The sequence below is a fragment of the Rhineura floridana genome, chromosome 9, assembly GCF_030035675.1.
Source record: "Rhineura floridana isolate rRhiFlo1 chromosome 9, rRhiFlo1.hap2, whole genome shotgun sequence".
In the NCBI taxonomy this organism is placed as follows: domain Eukaryota; kingdom Metazoa; phylum Chordata; class Lepidosauria; order Squamata; family Rhineuridae; genus Rhineura; species Rhineura floridana.
Window position 1 is genome coordinate 8495526 of NC_084488.1, and position 16161 is coordinate 8511686.

Here is a 16161-nt window from a genome sequence, read left to right on the forward strand (position 1 = left end):
ACCCTTTCTGATGGGGAACCAATCGGTTTCTCCATATTCTGTCCTTACAGTAGCCTCTTGTGCAGAGTATAGGTTGCACATCAGGACAATCAGATGCTGTGGCACCCCCATTTCTTTTAAAGCATTCCATAGTTTTTCGTGATCTACACAGTCAAAGGCTTTGCTGTAATCTATAAAGCACAGAGTGATTTTCTTCTGAAATTCCTTGGTCCTTTCCATTATCCAACATGTGTTTGCAATATGATCTATGGTACCACTTCCCTTTCTAAATCCAGCTTGGACATCTGGCACCACTAATTCCATATATGGTAAGAGCTTTTGTTGTAGAATCTTGAGCATTACTTTACTTGCATGAGATATTAAGATATTAAGGCAATAGTTCGATAATTGCTGCATTCCCTGGGATCCCCTTTCTTTGGAATTGGGATGTATCTTGAATGCTTGCAGTCTGTGGGCCATTGTTTAGTTTTCCATATTTGTTGACAAAATTTTGTCAAAATCTCAGTAACTTGTAGCAACTCTGTTGGTATGCCATCTGTTCCTGGTGATTTGTTTCTTCCAAGTATTTTAAGAACAGGTTTCACCTCACATTCTAATATTTCTGGTTCTAAAATTTCTACGGTTCCTCTGTGAATGAATCTGTCATCTTTGCATGTCTTTTATATCATTCTTTAGTGTATTGCTTCCATCTTCCTTTTATTTTATCTTGTTCAGTGTTCCCCTGTTGATTATTCAGTATCCCTTTGATTTCTCTAATCTTTTGGAATAGGGCTCTTGTTCTACCTTTTTTATTATCCTCTTCTATTTCTGTACAATAATTATTGTAGTATTGTCCCTATGTACTAGTTGCTGTATTATTGCATTTAGGGTTCTAACAATGTTTCTACCTCCTTTTGTTTTCGCGTTCCTTCTATGTTTAACCATTTTAAGAGTTTTGTCAGTCATCCATTGAGGTCTTTCTCTCTGTTTAATTAGAGGTATTGTCTTTTTGCATTCTTCCCTGATAACATCTCTGACTTCACTCTATAGTTCGTCTGGTTCTCTCTAGGCTTAAAGCCTCAAATCTGTTTCTTATTTGATGTTTAAATTCTTCTGGAATGTTATTCAAATTGTATTTTGGCATTATGATTGCTTTGTTCTTCTTTAGCTTTACTCTGATTTTCGACATTACCAGTTCATGATCTGTACCACAGTCTGCTCCTGGTGTTTGCAGAAAACATGGAACTTCTCCATCTTCTGCTTCCTGTTATAGAATCAATTTGTTTCCTATATTGACCATTTGGTGATGTCCACTGTGATGCCCCTGTATTTATAATACTGTAAATATGGTAAGTGCGGGTTTATTAGAGTATATATGGTAAGTAGACTGAGTGAGAGGGGGGAGTACATGGGCTGGAATGCTGGAGAATGTTGTATTATGATTGGCTGAGCGTTTGTCTGAAGGTATAAATGAGAGGATGACAGTTGGTGGGAGTTCTGAGGGAGGTTGGAGTTGGTTTTATGGTTGGATTGGATTAGGCTGGTAGTGAGGCAGGTTATTGATGACTAGAAACATAAAGAGAAACACATCTGATGAAACCATACGTTTGTTAACTATATCTTTAGGTAATCTTGTGGTTCCCTGTGTATATAAATAAATATTTATTGGTTTATCTAACGCCTGATCCTTGGCTGGGTTTACACAGACCAGAAGGGTGGGCAAGGCATATACCAAGGCTGGGAAACAGTATCAATGGTGGCAGCGGTGAAGAGATAGTGTAACATCATCAGGTATCCAGAGCAACCCAGGGCTGTATTATTTATAGGCACAAAGATACAGGGGGTTTGTGGCCTGCAAGTGCACCCAGACACAAAGTATCAATAGGCCAGGAGGAGACTAAGGCACAGTCTCAAGGCAATATTGAATTACAGGGAGTGACTGGTGGTGCTGCCTAGCAGTGGGATCTTGAGAGATCTTTGCTAGAGCCGGTGAGAACCATTTAAAAACCAGGACCCTGAGGTGGGACCATGACAAGGCGGTGGCCACAGGCGGGATCCTAGCAGGTGGCGCTTGAGGTGGGATCCTGACAGGAAGGGTCCTGACATCCACATGTACAGTCATCTTTTTGGTTGCTGGAAATATGTGTTTGCAAGAAATAAATTATTGGCTTCACAGAATTCAATAAGTCTCTCTCCTGCTTCATTTCTATCTCCTAAGCCCCATTTTCCCACAGTTTCTATTCTTCTCTGTTCCCTACTTCTGCATTTCAGTCCCCCATGATTATCAGAGCATCCTGTTTTGGTGTGTGATCATCTTCTTCTTGTACTTCTTGTATTTCCTCTCTTCTGTGTTTGCTGTTGGAGCATAGACTTGGATGATGGTTATGTTGATAAGTTTCCCGCTAAGTCTGATTGATATCACTTACTTAGTCCTTGCATTATAGCTCCTACTTGCTTTTGCTACATCCCTTCTCACTGTTAGAGCAACCCCATTTCTTCTTAATTTATCATTTCCTGCATAAAATATTTTGTAGTTGCCTGATTGAAAGTGTGTCTTAATTTCTTATGTGTCTTAATTTTAACGTTTGATGAACGCTGTTTGTATCTAGGTTGTTTTCTGATGTTTCCTAGCACTACTAATCATTGCTCTTCCACTGAATGCTACAAGTGGAATTTCAATTTCCTTTCTTACTAGAAATACGGTACTTTTTCTGTGTGAACATCTTGCTATGTACCATCAACACTTGTGGGTAGCTGCTGTGGGCAGAGAAGAGAAAAGTCCAATTCATTTGAGTGGACATGAAAAACAACAAAAACATCTGAGAGATCCTTGAAAAAACACATTTTAATACAATTAGTGCCAAATGCTTCTTTATTTAAGTGTGGTTGCCCAATTACTGCCCATGACAGTTTAAAAAACAGTGTTAGCCTGGGCCGAATACCTCCCTCTCAATTTTCACAGAACCATTGTTACCCATGAAGGGGAGAATATTGCCAACTTTTTCATGTAGAGCGGGGCCAGCCACATGCATGTTGGCAAATGTGCGCATAGTAGGAATGGGTGATACATTTGATTCAGTTTGCATTTCAAGCTGAAGCTATCAAATTCTCACTTTCTGAAACAAGGAAAGAACTGAAACATAGCCATCCTTCAAAATTCGCACTCATCCAATTTTGCGATGCAGTTCTCTAACCAACAAGTGTTTATAAAAATACATATATTAAGGGGAATGTGTATAAAAATACATATATCGGTGAAAATAATGTGCAAAATGCATTATATTAAGATAAATTGCAAAAATGTGTACATTAGTCAAAACTGCAAATAAACATGTATTAGGAGAAATTCGCACTAAAATGCTGAAGAATTTTCATGAGGATTTTTTAATAAAAAGTTCACAGATTGTTGCAGAAATGTGGAGAACCGAATTTAAGATTAGAAAAATGAGAAACTGAGAGAACTGAAATTGACAGATAGTTCCATTTGTAACCTGTAGAGTTTCTCTTCTGGGATGTGCTCTTGGATGGGTTTCTGAAACAACAACAACAATGATCTATCAAGCAAGGAAACATAGTGGCCATTTTGAAAAAAAAACTGATGGGGTCAGAATGATGTGACCAAGCCAGAAAATATTCTATAATATCCATGAACACATCCCGGAAGATTTGCCAACAGGTACATTACATGGCTGCCACTAAACTAGTGGGCAAGGGATCAGAATTTATGGGGGAAGTGTTACTATTGATGAGGAGGTGGCTGAGGCTATCTCTTTTTTCTTTTTTACAGGAGAAAAAAAGCTTTGCAGCCACTTCAAGACTGTCCTCTGCATCCCAGTAACATTCCCTTTGAGTAATGTAGGACAGAATTTCTCAAAGGGAATGCTACTGGGCTGCAGAATAACTTGTCCTCATCATCTCTCTCAATCACTCCTGGAAATGCTCAGTTGAAGAAAAAGCAGTTCTCTTCATATGGTCTCTCAAAGGTGAGGAAAGAGCATGTGGCAAAATGTTCTCTTGCCATCCCCTGAGAAACTCCACTTAAGAGCTATGGTGGCGAGAGCTGCAGCTCTACAAGGCCCTCTCCAATTAACTGTGTGCAAATAAATCTATTCCACCAGGAAACAATGACAATGGCTTCTTGCAGTAGGAAGGAAATGAGGTGGAAGGGTTGAGGGCTATGGGCGGCGGGAGGGGAGAGACAAATTGTTCTAGGAGGCATCATAAGGTGGGAGGAGTGGCTGGTGAGAGAAGATGGGTAGGAGGAACAGGCAAAACTGGAAAGCAGTGCTCCAGTGTAGTGGGGTTTATGAATTTTATTCAAAAAAATTTGCACCACTGCAATTCTCAGGGATCTTAGCTGGGGGAGGGGCTGTGTCAGGCAGGCTAAACTGAAATGCAGCTACTAAGTTTGGCTCGTGTTCACTTTTATTTATCTATTTATTTATGGTAATATTCTGGATTATAAAACCACTCCACATTCTTCTAAAACGCATTGCAAAAATATGTACAGATGTGTTTATTAAAGCTGGAAAGGCTTTAATTCAAAAGGCAAAAATATGCCCTACCTCTGATAGCAGATCAGTCATAGTTTCAGTTTACTGCTAGTAGACCCCGTGTGGTACAGTAAGGCACCTTTTAAGATCTGATGGATATGTTTTAATGCTAAAACACATTTTGCATTGTGCAAATACATTTAAATATATTAATTCATAAGACTGAAGGATAACCAAAAGTTAAACAGAGGGAGGAAATGAACATGTGCTGATTTGTGGGAATTTTGCATTATAGAGTCAGTTTCACTACCATAAGAACATAAGAACATAAGAAGAGCCTGCTGGATCAGGCCAGTGGCCCATCTAGTCCAGCATCCTGTTCTCACAGTGGCCAACCAGGTGCCTGGGGGAAGCCCGCAAGCAGGACCCGACTGCAAGAACACTCTCCCCTCCTGAGGCCTCCGGCAACTGGTTTTCAGAAGCATGCTGCCTCTGACTAGGGTGGCAGAGCACAGCCATCATGGCTAGTAGCCATTGATAGCCCTGTCCTCCATGAATTTCTCTCATCTTCTTTTAAAGCCGTCCAAGCTGGTGGCCATTACTGCATCTTGTGGGAGCAAATTCCATAGTTTAAGTATGCGCTGAGTAAAGAAGTACTTCCTTTTGTCTGTCCTGAATCTTCCAACATTGTTCTTGTTGTTGTTATGTGCCTCCAAGTCGACTACGACTTATGGCAACCCTATGAATCAGTGACCTCCAAGAGCATCTGTCATGAACCACCCTGTTCAGTTCTTGTAAGTTCAGGTCTGTGGCTTCCTTTATGGAATCAATCCATCTCTTGTTTGGCCTTCCTCTTTTTCTACTTCCTTCTGTTTTTCCAAGCATTATTATCTTTTCTAATGAATCATGTCTTCTCATTATGTGTCCAAAGTATGATAACCTCAGTTTCATCATTTTAGCTTCTAGTGATCGTTCTGGTTTAATTTGTTCTAACACCCAATTATTTGTCTTTTTTGCAGTCCATGGTATCTGCAAAGCTCTTCTCCAACACCACATTTCAAATGCGTTGATTTTTCACTACCATTATCATATGTAAAACAAGAAGCAGCTGGTATGGCTAATTAAACCAAGAATGGGTAAGCCAGAATGTACTGGTAGCTCAGCAAGAAAAAATTAACCCTTAATGTGCTAGCAAAATATTGTATACACTTTTTCCCTGGAGAAAAAGACCAAAGATTAATTTAAATGTTAATGCTAACATTTTAGGAAGGCCAAAAGCTTGATTGGAAAAAAAAATACCCTGCCTGGGAAGATTTAAAAGAAATAAAAGCAAATGAGCACGATCTGCAAAATTCTCAATAATTATTTAAAATAACTTTTTATTGTTACAATTCAATTTAATTATATATATAATAACAGAATTAATATTAATTATAACATATGGAGATGATTTGACAGAGATAAAGTAGTTCTTACCATAATACATGTCATTGTTCTATGAACGATTGAATACACCAGGGATGGGGAACCTCAGGCACAGGGGCCAATATTAACCTTCCAGACCTCTCTATCTGCCCCTAAGGCCACATCCCCTGCCACAATGCTCTCCCCAGGCCATAATCCTTTACTGGCCCTGCTTTGCACTTTTCATGAGTGTTTTTACTGGGCTCTAATGTGTCCTTGAACTTTGATAATGCTTTTTTGCTTGCCCAGATGGAGGATACAGGAGGTATGCAAGTGTGTGTAGAAATTAGCCTATTGTACAGAGGTAACATTCACATCCAGTGCTCTGCCCACTTTTGCTTCTGCCCTCACCCAGCATTGGTAGGTAGGCCCCAGAAGGTTGTCCAGAAAAGAAAGCAACCCTTGGGATGAAATAGCTTCCAAGCCCCTGGAGTACAAATTAGTTGAATTATGAGCTTTAGTATTCCAATAATTCTTAAACTTTCACCAGTTTTAACTGCATGCATTGCATTTCTGTCTTCCTGCTTTTGGCTTATGCGACGTCTGTTTAATTTATTTTCTTATTCTATAATTGTGGAAATTTCCATTCCATTCCACCATCAGGGATGTTTTTGACATCTTTGACATCTTTGAGCCCAGCACAGGAAGTGGCGAGTAAGTGGGAGCAACTGGGTGACTAGTTAAAACAGTGGTAGCTAGCCTTTTTTGGTCTGTGGCCCACATTCACTCTTAGCCCTGTGGGGGTATCATGCCATTCAACATTCTTGCATACATGCACGCACACTCCCACTCCTCAAATGATCTGTGCTCATCAAAAGATGACTGCAGAGGGCGTTATTTGCATCCCCATCAGGGTGCTGGGCTGGACAGAGAAGTCTAAACCTCTACCCCCCCCTCCAAGTGCTGTGTCTACTTAATTTTGTTGCTGCCACCACCAAAATTGGTAGGGTCTTGGGGGAACAGAATAATTTATCCATTTTTCTGGACAGAATCCATTTTCATTTGTTGCCAAATAAGAACTAAAACAGGACCAGCTGGCATAACATTTCTTCATTGTCTTTTCATTTCTTCTTGCACAAAGTTCATGGGTCAATTTTTCCATGAATGCTAAGTTCCATATTTGTTGGATCCATTCTTTCATTAAATCAGTATTTAAAGGACTTCAGTGCTTAGCTATGGTTACTCTGGCAGCAACAAGAAGGTAATGAGATCCTTAAAAGTTAGACTTTCAGTTTCAGAATCAAAAATTGGAAAAAAAATGCAATTTTGGGGTTAGGTTGAAGTGCTTTGTTAGTAATTTGTTCAATTTCTGGGCCAGAATAAATTTGATTGGTGTGACAGGGGTTAGCCACTCCGGAGTTACGCTATGTATATAATGATGTTGTCCAGGTTGCATGCCAACACAATGTGGCTGGCATGTCATCATTCGTTTCAATATGGTATGTAGAACCTCAAGATTGTAGAGGCTGCTTTGGCTTATGATGAGGAATTCAGAAAGAGGACAACTCGCTGGGATAGGATACATAATATAATTTGGATATAAATAGCAACCCAGCAACAGGGGCATAAAGGCAGAAAAATGTCTTGGGTCATCCCTGCCCATGGTCCAGGCTTGACAGATGCTCTGACAGGTCACCTCAATATTTATGATAAGTCCAGTATTTATGGAAGGGGTTCATTTCAGTATAATCCACTATACTGAAATGAGTGTTGCAACCAATGCTGAAAATCTTAAATCTGTGCTGAAATCGTACCAACAAAAATGGTCTGACGGGACATGAGGCCACCACCTTGCTGAAGCTAAGCAGGTCTGGGTCTGGTCAGTGCCTGGATGAGAGACTGCCTGGGAACCACATGTATGCCACCTTGGGTTCCACGGTGAAAGAAAGGTGGGGTATAAATGTAACAAATAAATAATAAATAAAGAATATGTTGCAACTAGGGTTGTGGGGCCCTTTGACCACCCTTCGATTCCTAACTTGTGTGTATTCCCTCTTGAGGTTTTGCCCAAGAAGACACCCAGTGAAATCAGGCTGATCCTACCTCAAGGTCTCATAATTGTCCTCAAGGTATGCTTGGTATGCTGCACATCCTGTGATCAGGCCTTCCAACTCATTATGGCTTGTGGAGGGGAGGAATTGATGGCTAAATGTGTCACCTAGTCAGCTCTCTCACTCTTGCTTGTTCATCCCCTGGACGTTAGCTTCCTGAGCTTTATTGACAAGATCATGGCCATGGGGTGCTCTATGGTGCTCTATGGCTTGTTCTGCCTTTGAAATCTTTAGCTGAATGGATAGATAAGGTGAGGATTGGTGGTTCCCTGTCAAGCACTACAGGGACAATTTCCTGTTTCCAAGAAGGAAGGGCTCAGTTGATTGTACTGTGTTTCTTTGTACCATCCAAGCCTTGGTCAAGGTCATAGCCTTGGGAAAAACTGAGGCTCCCTGATCAAGGCTGGCTTACTTTGGGATTGAGATTAATTTGAATGATGACACATCCCATCTTCCAAAGGATGGGAATGTTTTGTGGCATGTTCTGCTTCAGTTAGCTACCTCCCACAAAAGATTGGACACACTGTGACATACTTGGGCATCTTAACTTCACTTGCAAGGTGGTAACTCTGGACAGGACCTTTTGCAGCAGGCAATCTGTCTCTCTCTCTGCCTACCCCCGGATCATCACCTCAAAATCACAAGGGGCTTGAAGGAAGACATGAGGGTTTGGCTCTACCTTTCTCATTTTAATGCTGTGCACATTTGGTAGGATACAGTCAACAACTAAGACGCCTACAGATCAAGTCTGATGCATCTAGGAGGTTGTGGTTTCAGGTCTTTTTCAGGGCATGGGTGTTCTCTCAGGTGGCCATCTCACTGGGCTGAGCTTAGTATTACCAGGGACTTGACCTTCTTAGAATTTCTTTTTGCAATAGTTGTCACAAATGCATATGGCAAGGGGATTTTAAGTAGGACTGAGTGGTCTCTTGCTCCCCTTTGAGGGACCATTTCACCCTTGTGGAGTGAGGGAGAAACCACTGACTTTTGGGAGGGGGAGCATAATACCCAGCATTTTCAAGGTGGAAATTAGTTACAATTTGATGACTTGATTGTGTGTGTGTGCTCTTCTCTTTTTTACTGAAAACAAAGCTAAGCTGCCACTTTGAAAATACGGGCCGGAATGTCTGATAGGAATGGTGCTATGTGATGATGTAGTGTTCTGACGGGCAATCCTGGTGGGAAAAGATTGCTGCTTGCAGTGATGGTGTACCTTTGTTTTAAGTTACTAACTCTCAGCTGCCTCACTGAATTGTATGTCCTGAAAGTGCTAGCGCTTGTCCTCCCTCCTCCACTGATTTAACAACCTTTGAACAAGATTTTCACACACACCTTGCCCCATCGTGTTCTGTCCCATCCTCTGCGTGCTGAAAAAACCTGATTCTGCACTAATTTTAATACAGTAAAGCTCTAGTACTTTGAAGTTATACTTCCAACCCTCTTTAGAAATTTTAACAGGATTGTAATGCAACGATGATGAGTATAGTAGAACTGAATTAATATTTTGTCCATATGTTTGACGTCTATCACCTTGGGCTCTTTCTGAAGAAGGGCGATATATAAATTAGTAAATAAAATAAAAACAAATACATTAATGAGCATAAAAAATTTGGAGCAAGAGTTGCCACCTAAATTTCAAGGTTTTGGAATTATAGGCAAAACTGGCAGATCCTTTATATGCACATGTTTAACAGATATGTATTACTGTTTGTTCCCTCAAAACAGTATCTCTCTCCTTTTATTTGGCTGTAATGGAAGTGTGTCATTATTTTAGACATAGTAATTGTGAATTCACTTGAGGTTGCCCCCCCATTGTTCATCACCTTAAGTCTGCTGCAAGTGTTGGTGGGGAGATGCAGTCTCTTTACTTCTATAGGCCTTAAAGCAAGGGGGGAGGACCACCAGCCTATGGGCCAAACTTGGCCCTTCTCCATTTGGCCCACAAGGCAGTTTTGGGTAAGCCACGCCTACCTGCCCTACACCTGGCATCATACATGGCATCAGGTGTAGAGCAAGTAAGAGCAGAACTTGGCTAAAAGGGGCTTTGCAGGCACTGCTGACTGGAGAAGTGGATTGCAAAATTGGGATATGGGCAAATTTCAAAGGAGAGCTGTGTTTCAGTTCTCATCTTGTTTTGGAAAGATTTGCCTTTAAATGTGAACTGAATCTAATCTCTCCCCTATCCCTACTCCAGACCAATACCAGCATCACAAGAGATGGACAACTGAGCTTGCCCAACGCACCGCCAAACCTCATGAACCTGCAGTCAGTTTAGCAGGCCACTATGAAGCTGTCTCAGCCAGGTGACATTGGTGCCCCCCCCAAAGGTGGACACTGCCAGGTCAGGACAAACTAGTCTGTTAGTAGGAAATACACTTGAGACAGGGCTTGAGACAGTGTAGCCAGGCAGTGGACTAGGTGAATAAATAAATGTGTGTGGAGGTGGATCTCTCCCCTAGCCACTTTCCATAACTGGACAATAAGGAGCCCCTGTTAAGCAGAATCCTGTGGCTCCTGGTAGAAATCTCAGATTAAGGAACATAAACAATAGTTACTATAATTTTCCATTCCTGGATACTACATATAGGCTACCATAGTTTTCACTACCCCACTAGACCACCCACCCCGTTTCAGTTTTCTGAAGCAGTTTTTGTTTTGTTTTGTTTAATAATCTTTTAGAAAACACTGCTATCTTGTGGGAAGAGTGAGAACTGCAACTTAAAAATTGTAGTGGGGAAGGATTGCTTCTTTGGGAGAATATAATGAATTACCAGCACTGTAAACTCATAAAAATAGAGAAACAGAAGAAATCTGAAGGAGAAAAATGGCATTAATAGCAGATGTCTACAGTGATCAGTATTTGTATTTTGCATCAGAAAACATTTTAAAGATGAGATCATTTTCTTGATAGTTCTTGTTACAACGATCAGTCTCTTATATACAAGCTAGAAAACAATAAAAATGTATATTCTCTATCTGTTTCTGAAATTTCAGGACAAAATATAATGAAAAAATATTTTAAATTTATACGTGTTTAAATGTGAAATGCCAACTAAATTCATTTGAAGTATGCAATATATATGTGAAATATGAATACACATATTTTCAGTTCTGTGTAGCTTTGACTGTCATGCCTGACTAATGGAATCAATCATGCTGCTCAATGGGAATTTTGCACTGACCTGCACATCAGAAAACCAAGCATTTAAAAGCCACAGTTTCCCCTCTCATAGCAAATTTGGTAACCCTGTGCTGACCAGCAGTGCAATGAACCAATGTCATCCACAGAGGAGTTTCAGTATAGTCAAGGTAATTCCCACATATGCAGAAAATATTGCTTTTTAAATATTACTTTTTCTAATATTTGAGCTGATTGCAAGTTGCCACCATTCACCATATGCTCAGAACAACAGGTTAGCAAATTCTTCCAAGCTACACAGGAAGTAGATTGGATTGTGAAAGACCAACCCAAATTGTCTTTGCATTTTGACAACTTTGTAGGGCAGTACAATATCTCAGAGGGGAGGTTAGGTCTCCTGCTCCCCTGGTGCATTCACTATAGCTGCCCAATTTCCCTGCTTTTTAAAGTTTGATAGAAATATTTGTTGGGTATAGATACGTTCTTAAACTACAAGGTGTTTTTTTTTTTTGCCTGTTAGCAAATTTCTCTGCTTTTTAATCTGGGAGGTAAGAAATGGGATTCTATGGAAGTTTCCTGAGAAAGGATGGATCATTTGCATGCTTATTGAGTTCAATTAGATTTACTCCAGTGCAATCAGGGGGAGGAGGATAAGGGGGAAGGAGGGAGGGAGAGCTGGAGTGGAGAGGAGAGGAGAGGGAGAGGGGAAGAGGAAGGGAGGTGAAGGGGGCAATGGAAAGGAGAGGGAGCGGGAGAGGGGGAGAGCAGGGGTAGGAGGGAGGTGATAGGAGGGATAGGAAGAGGGAGAGGCAGGTTTGATCATGTGCATGCCTATTGAGTTCAGTGGGATTTACCCCCATGCAATAATGCTTAGGAAAGGTGAAACTGGCCATGGGGGGCAGAAGATAAGGGGAAGGGAGGAAGGGCTGGAGTGGAGAGGGGGGAAGAGAGATGGTGAAGAGGAAGGGAGTAGGAAGTGAGGGTGGGGAAGGGGAAGGGGGAAAGGGAGGGGAGAAGGGAGGAGGGATGGAAGAGGGGGAGGGGCAGGAGAAAAGGGATAGGAGGGAAGATGAGGGGGGGAGGTTTGATCATTTGCATGCTTATTGTGTTCAATGGGATTTACTCCTGTGCAATCATGCTTAGGATATGTGAAAACTGATGAGGGACAGGGGTGAGGAGGGGGAGGGAGAGGAGAGGGGAGGAAGGGTATGGGTAGGGAGGTAGGTGGGGGAAGAGGGGGTTAACAGTATCATTATTTTTCAGTGTTTCCCCCACCTTTTTATTCTACAGCAGGCACATGTAGTCTCCCACCCTAATTTAAACCACAGCTGTCCCTAGCCACACCCACACCTGTCGTGAGCCCTGCTGGTGGGGAATGGACCAATGAGAATGAAGCGAAGAAGCAGTAGGGCTTAGAGGGGGGGTTGAGTCGGTGAGGGGCTGAGCAGGGAGTTGGACTCAGAAGGCGCCCCAGCTCTGGAGTATGACAGCTCTGGATAGCCCTGTGGAGAGTCAGCCTGACCAGTTGGTTGTTTCCCAGCCTGACACTCCCCCTCTCCCTGCCCCCATGTCGCCTTCAGCTTTCCTCCCTCTGAGGGGGAAGATGGGATGGTGATGGGGGCTCCGCGTTTGCCTCATGCCATGAGGAAAATACAGTGAGAAATTTAACAGGTACAGTTGAGGTGGAGTCTTCACCTACATGCACACTCCCAATAGTAACAGTTAGCACACACAAGTAAGGTGCCCCCCAGTCTTACTTAAGGAGAGTGGGGGGCAAGTAGTTGCTGGGTCACTGTCTTAATGCAGCAAAGTTGTGCCTAGTTAAACCTAGAGAGATGCTGAGTTCTGAGTAAGCCGTGGTGGATTCATGAAGGGCACTGAACTGAAACTTTCTCTTACTTCAATAAAAGAAAAATCCACAGCCATGTCTGAGTCTGAGTTCTTCGAGTTTGGGCAGGACAACACCAGATAATGTTTCCACTTTAAACAGTCATGGCTTTCCTCAAATGATCCTGGGAAGTGCAGCTTGTGAAGGGTGCTGGGGAGTTGTTTGGAGACCATTATTCCCCTCACAGAGCTCCAATTCCCAGAATTCTCAGTTAAACCACTCTGGCCATTGGAGCTCTGTCAGGAGAATAGGAGTCTCCTGATTAGACAAGTCAAACAGCTGTGAGTCTGGCTTTTAGACCACTGACAGTTGGTTCTTACTGAGCATGTCTGTGCTATCATAAACTCCAATGTTAATTTTCATTTATTTATTTATTTAAAATATTTCTAACCCACCCTTCTACCCTACAATAGGTCACTCAGGGTGGCTTACAATAAAGTCGAACACGTACATAATAAAATTGTACGCAAAAATATTAAAATTAATTAAAATACATAAAATGCAATTAAAATACATAACATTATATATATATATAATATATATAAAAAGACAGTTTTGAAAGCAACAAACAGACCTTCAGTCAAGCTTGCTCTGGATCCCTATAAGGATTCCGTTAATCACCTAAAAATATATATGAACGTAATTGTGATTAACCAAATAGAGGTTTTTATTGTATTAACAAAATGTTTCAGCTTCCGTCTTCATCAGCTGCTAACATATAAATGCTGTTACCAAGGTGACAGTTATAGAGCTTTGAGGATACCTCCACTACTTAGCTTCTGCAAATGAAGCCCCTCTGAGCTTTCCATATATATATGCACACACACACATGCATACATAAGGAGTGGTACTGATTTATTCATTTATTTATTTATTTTAAATATTTCTATCCTGCCCTTCTACCCTACAATACGGTTCTCAGGGCGGCTTACAATAAAATCGAGCACATACATAATAAAATTGTACGCAAAAACATTATAATGAATTAATTACATAAAATGCAATTACAATTATACACACACACACACACACACACACACACACACACACACACACACACACATGCATATATAGGGAGTGGTACTGAAGATTTATGTTAGTAATGCCCATTAATTTCATCAGGTGTACTCCAAGCATGACTAATGTTGGACACAATTCAACGAAAACTGTTTGCATCTTCATTTTCATCTGTAATTTTCGAGATGCAGATTGTTGCTATGTGCTTTCATGTCGATTACGACTTATGGCGACCCTATGAATCAGTGATCTTCAAGAACATCTGTCGTGAACACCCTGTTCAGATCTTGTAAGTTCAGGTCTGTGGCTTCCTTTATGGAATCAATCCATCTCTTGTTTGGCCTTCCTCTTGTTCTACTCCCTTCTGTTTTTCCCAGCATTATTGTCTTTTCATGATGTGTCCAAAGTTTGATAACCTCAGTTTCATCATTTTAGCTGCTAGTGACAGTTCTGGTTTAATTTGTTCTGACACCCAATTTGTCTTTTTTGCAGGTCATGGTATGCACAAAGCTCTCCTCCAACACCACATTTCAAATGAGTTTATTTTTCTCTTATCCACTGTTCTCACTGCCCAACTTTCACATCCATACATAGAGATCGGGAATACCATGGTCTGAATGATCCTGACTTTAGTGTTCAGTGATACATCTTTGCATTTGAGGACCTTTTCTAGTTCTCTCATGGCTGTCCTATTTTAACATGCATTGTATGCCTTCATCAGATTGCTGATCAATTCAACGAAGAAATACAAGGAACAGAACTTTTTTTCTTTCCTGGATGGGAATAATTTCTCACCTGACATCAGTGCTCTGGCCAAAGAGAAGAGGCCACTCACTGTCAGTGAGGGCTAAGACAGCAGATTCCCCACCAATGTCCCGCAGCGCAAACATCACCCGGTAGCGCTCAAAGAGCAGCTGCAATTCATACAGCAGTGCCTGCTGCAGCAACTCCATGTCCCCCTCCTCAGTCGGGGGCGCTGGGTCCATGGAGAAGTAAGGGCTGGCGGTAGGTTCCGCCCCTTGCTCCTGGAGCCACTCCAGCCTCTTCACGGCCAGTTGACAGGTCTCCACCACCTTGATGACAGGGTCTTCAGAATATTGCTTCAGGATGTCCAGCACTTTGGGGTTTCCGATAGCTCCTAGCACCTCACTCATGGTGGACCAGGGCTTCCTCACGAGCATCCCGAAGCACGTCAGTGAGGACGGGGATCGCTGTCTCATCTTGCATCTGCCCCAGGCAGTAGGCCAGTTCATGTTTGGGCAGGGCAGAGTTGTCCTCAAAGGCTCAGCTGATCCACTCAACCGCCACTGGGTCCCCCAGATTCCGGAGGGTGAAGAGCACCCAGAAATGGGCTTTCAGGGGCTTCTTGGCATCCACCAGCGTCTGGCCAATCAGCTCAACTTCCTTCTTTGTCACCATGACACCTGGGTGGAAGCTACTTTTAAAAACTAAGCCACATGCGTTCCAGATGACTCTACTCCTGCGCACTCACCGGTAGCCACTGCCCATGTGCACTCACTTTTCTGATTGTCCCCTGGGCGGTTAGTCAGACGGAACCAAACCCAACCAGAAAGATGTGTGTGTGGGGGGTGAGCATAAGGCTCCCTTCTTCTCTTCCCTGTATGAGTCTTTCTTCTGCTAAAATTCATAGGGAAAGGTGGTGATGCTGCTTCATTAGCAGCTGCTTCCAATGATAAATTCCTCTCACCCCCCTCGTGCTTCAAATGAGCAAATCTGTGGGGAAAGGCTGAGAGAAGAAAGGGTGGCTGCGGGCTAAAAATCAGTTATGCATTTTGTAACTTTTAAACTGCAGAATATGAAGATCAGAGCATGGGGCAAGGTCAGTACTCTGTGAACATGGGTGACTTTTAATTAATTTCAACAAATTATGAGACCTCTGACAGAAAAACATCCAACAGGTGTCTGGATTCTTTTTACTCTTGCTTTGGACTTTAAACTGACCATTCTCTCTGACTGTTCTGTGTATCACCATGAAAACTTATAGGGTTGTTAAGCAAACATTTCTGAGTTCAGGACTATACATTTTGTAAGGTTTTGCTTTGAAATGAGCTTATGGAAAGCAGCAGAATGGCATGGACGTATTTTCAATTTAATATGGTTAAATGCAAA

General features: G+C 41.9%; 1 pseudogene; it reads right to left on the reverse strand.

The window, feature by feature from the left end:
* Positions 1-14822: 14822 nt before the first annotated feature.
* On the reverse strand, positions 14823-15450 carry LOC133364322 (deoxyhypusine hydroxylase-like; annotated as a pseudogene).
* Positions 15451-16161: the final 711 nt, after the last annotated feature.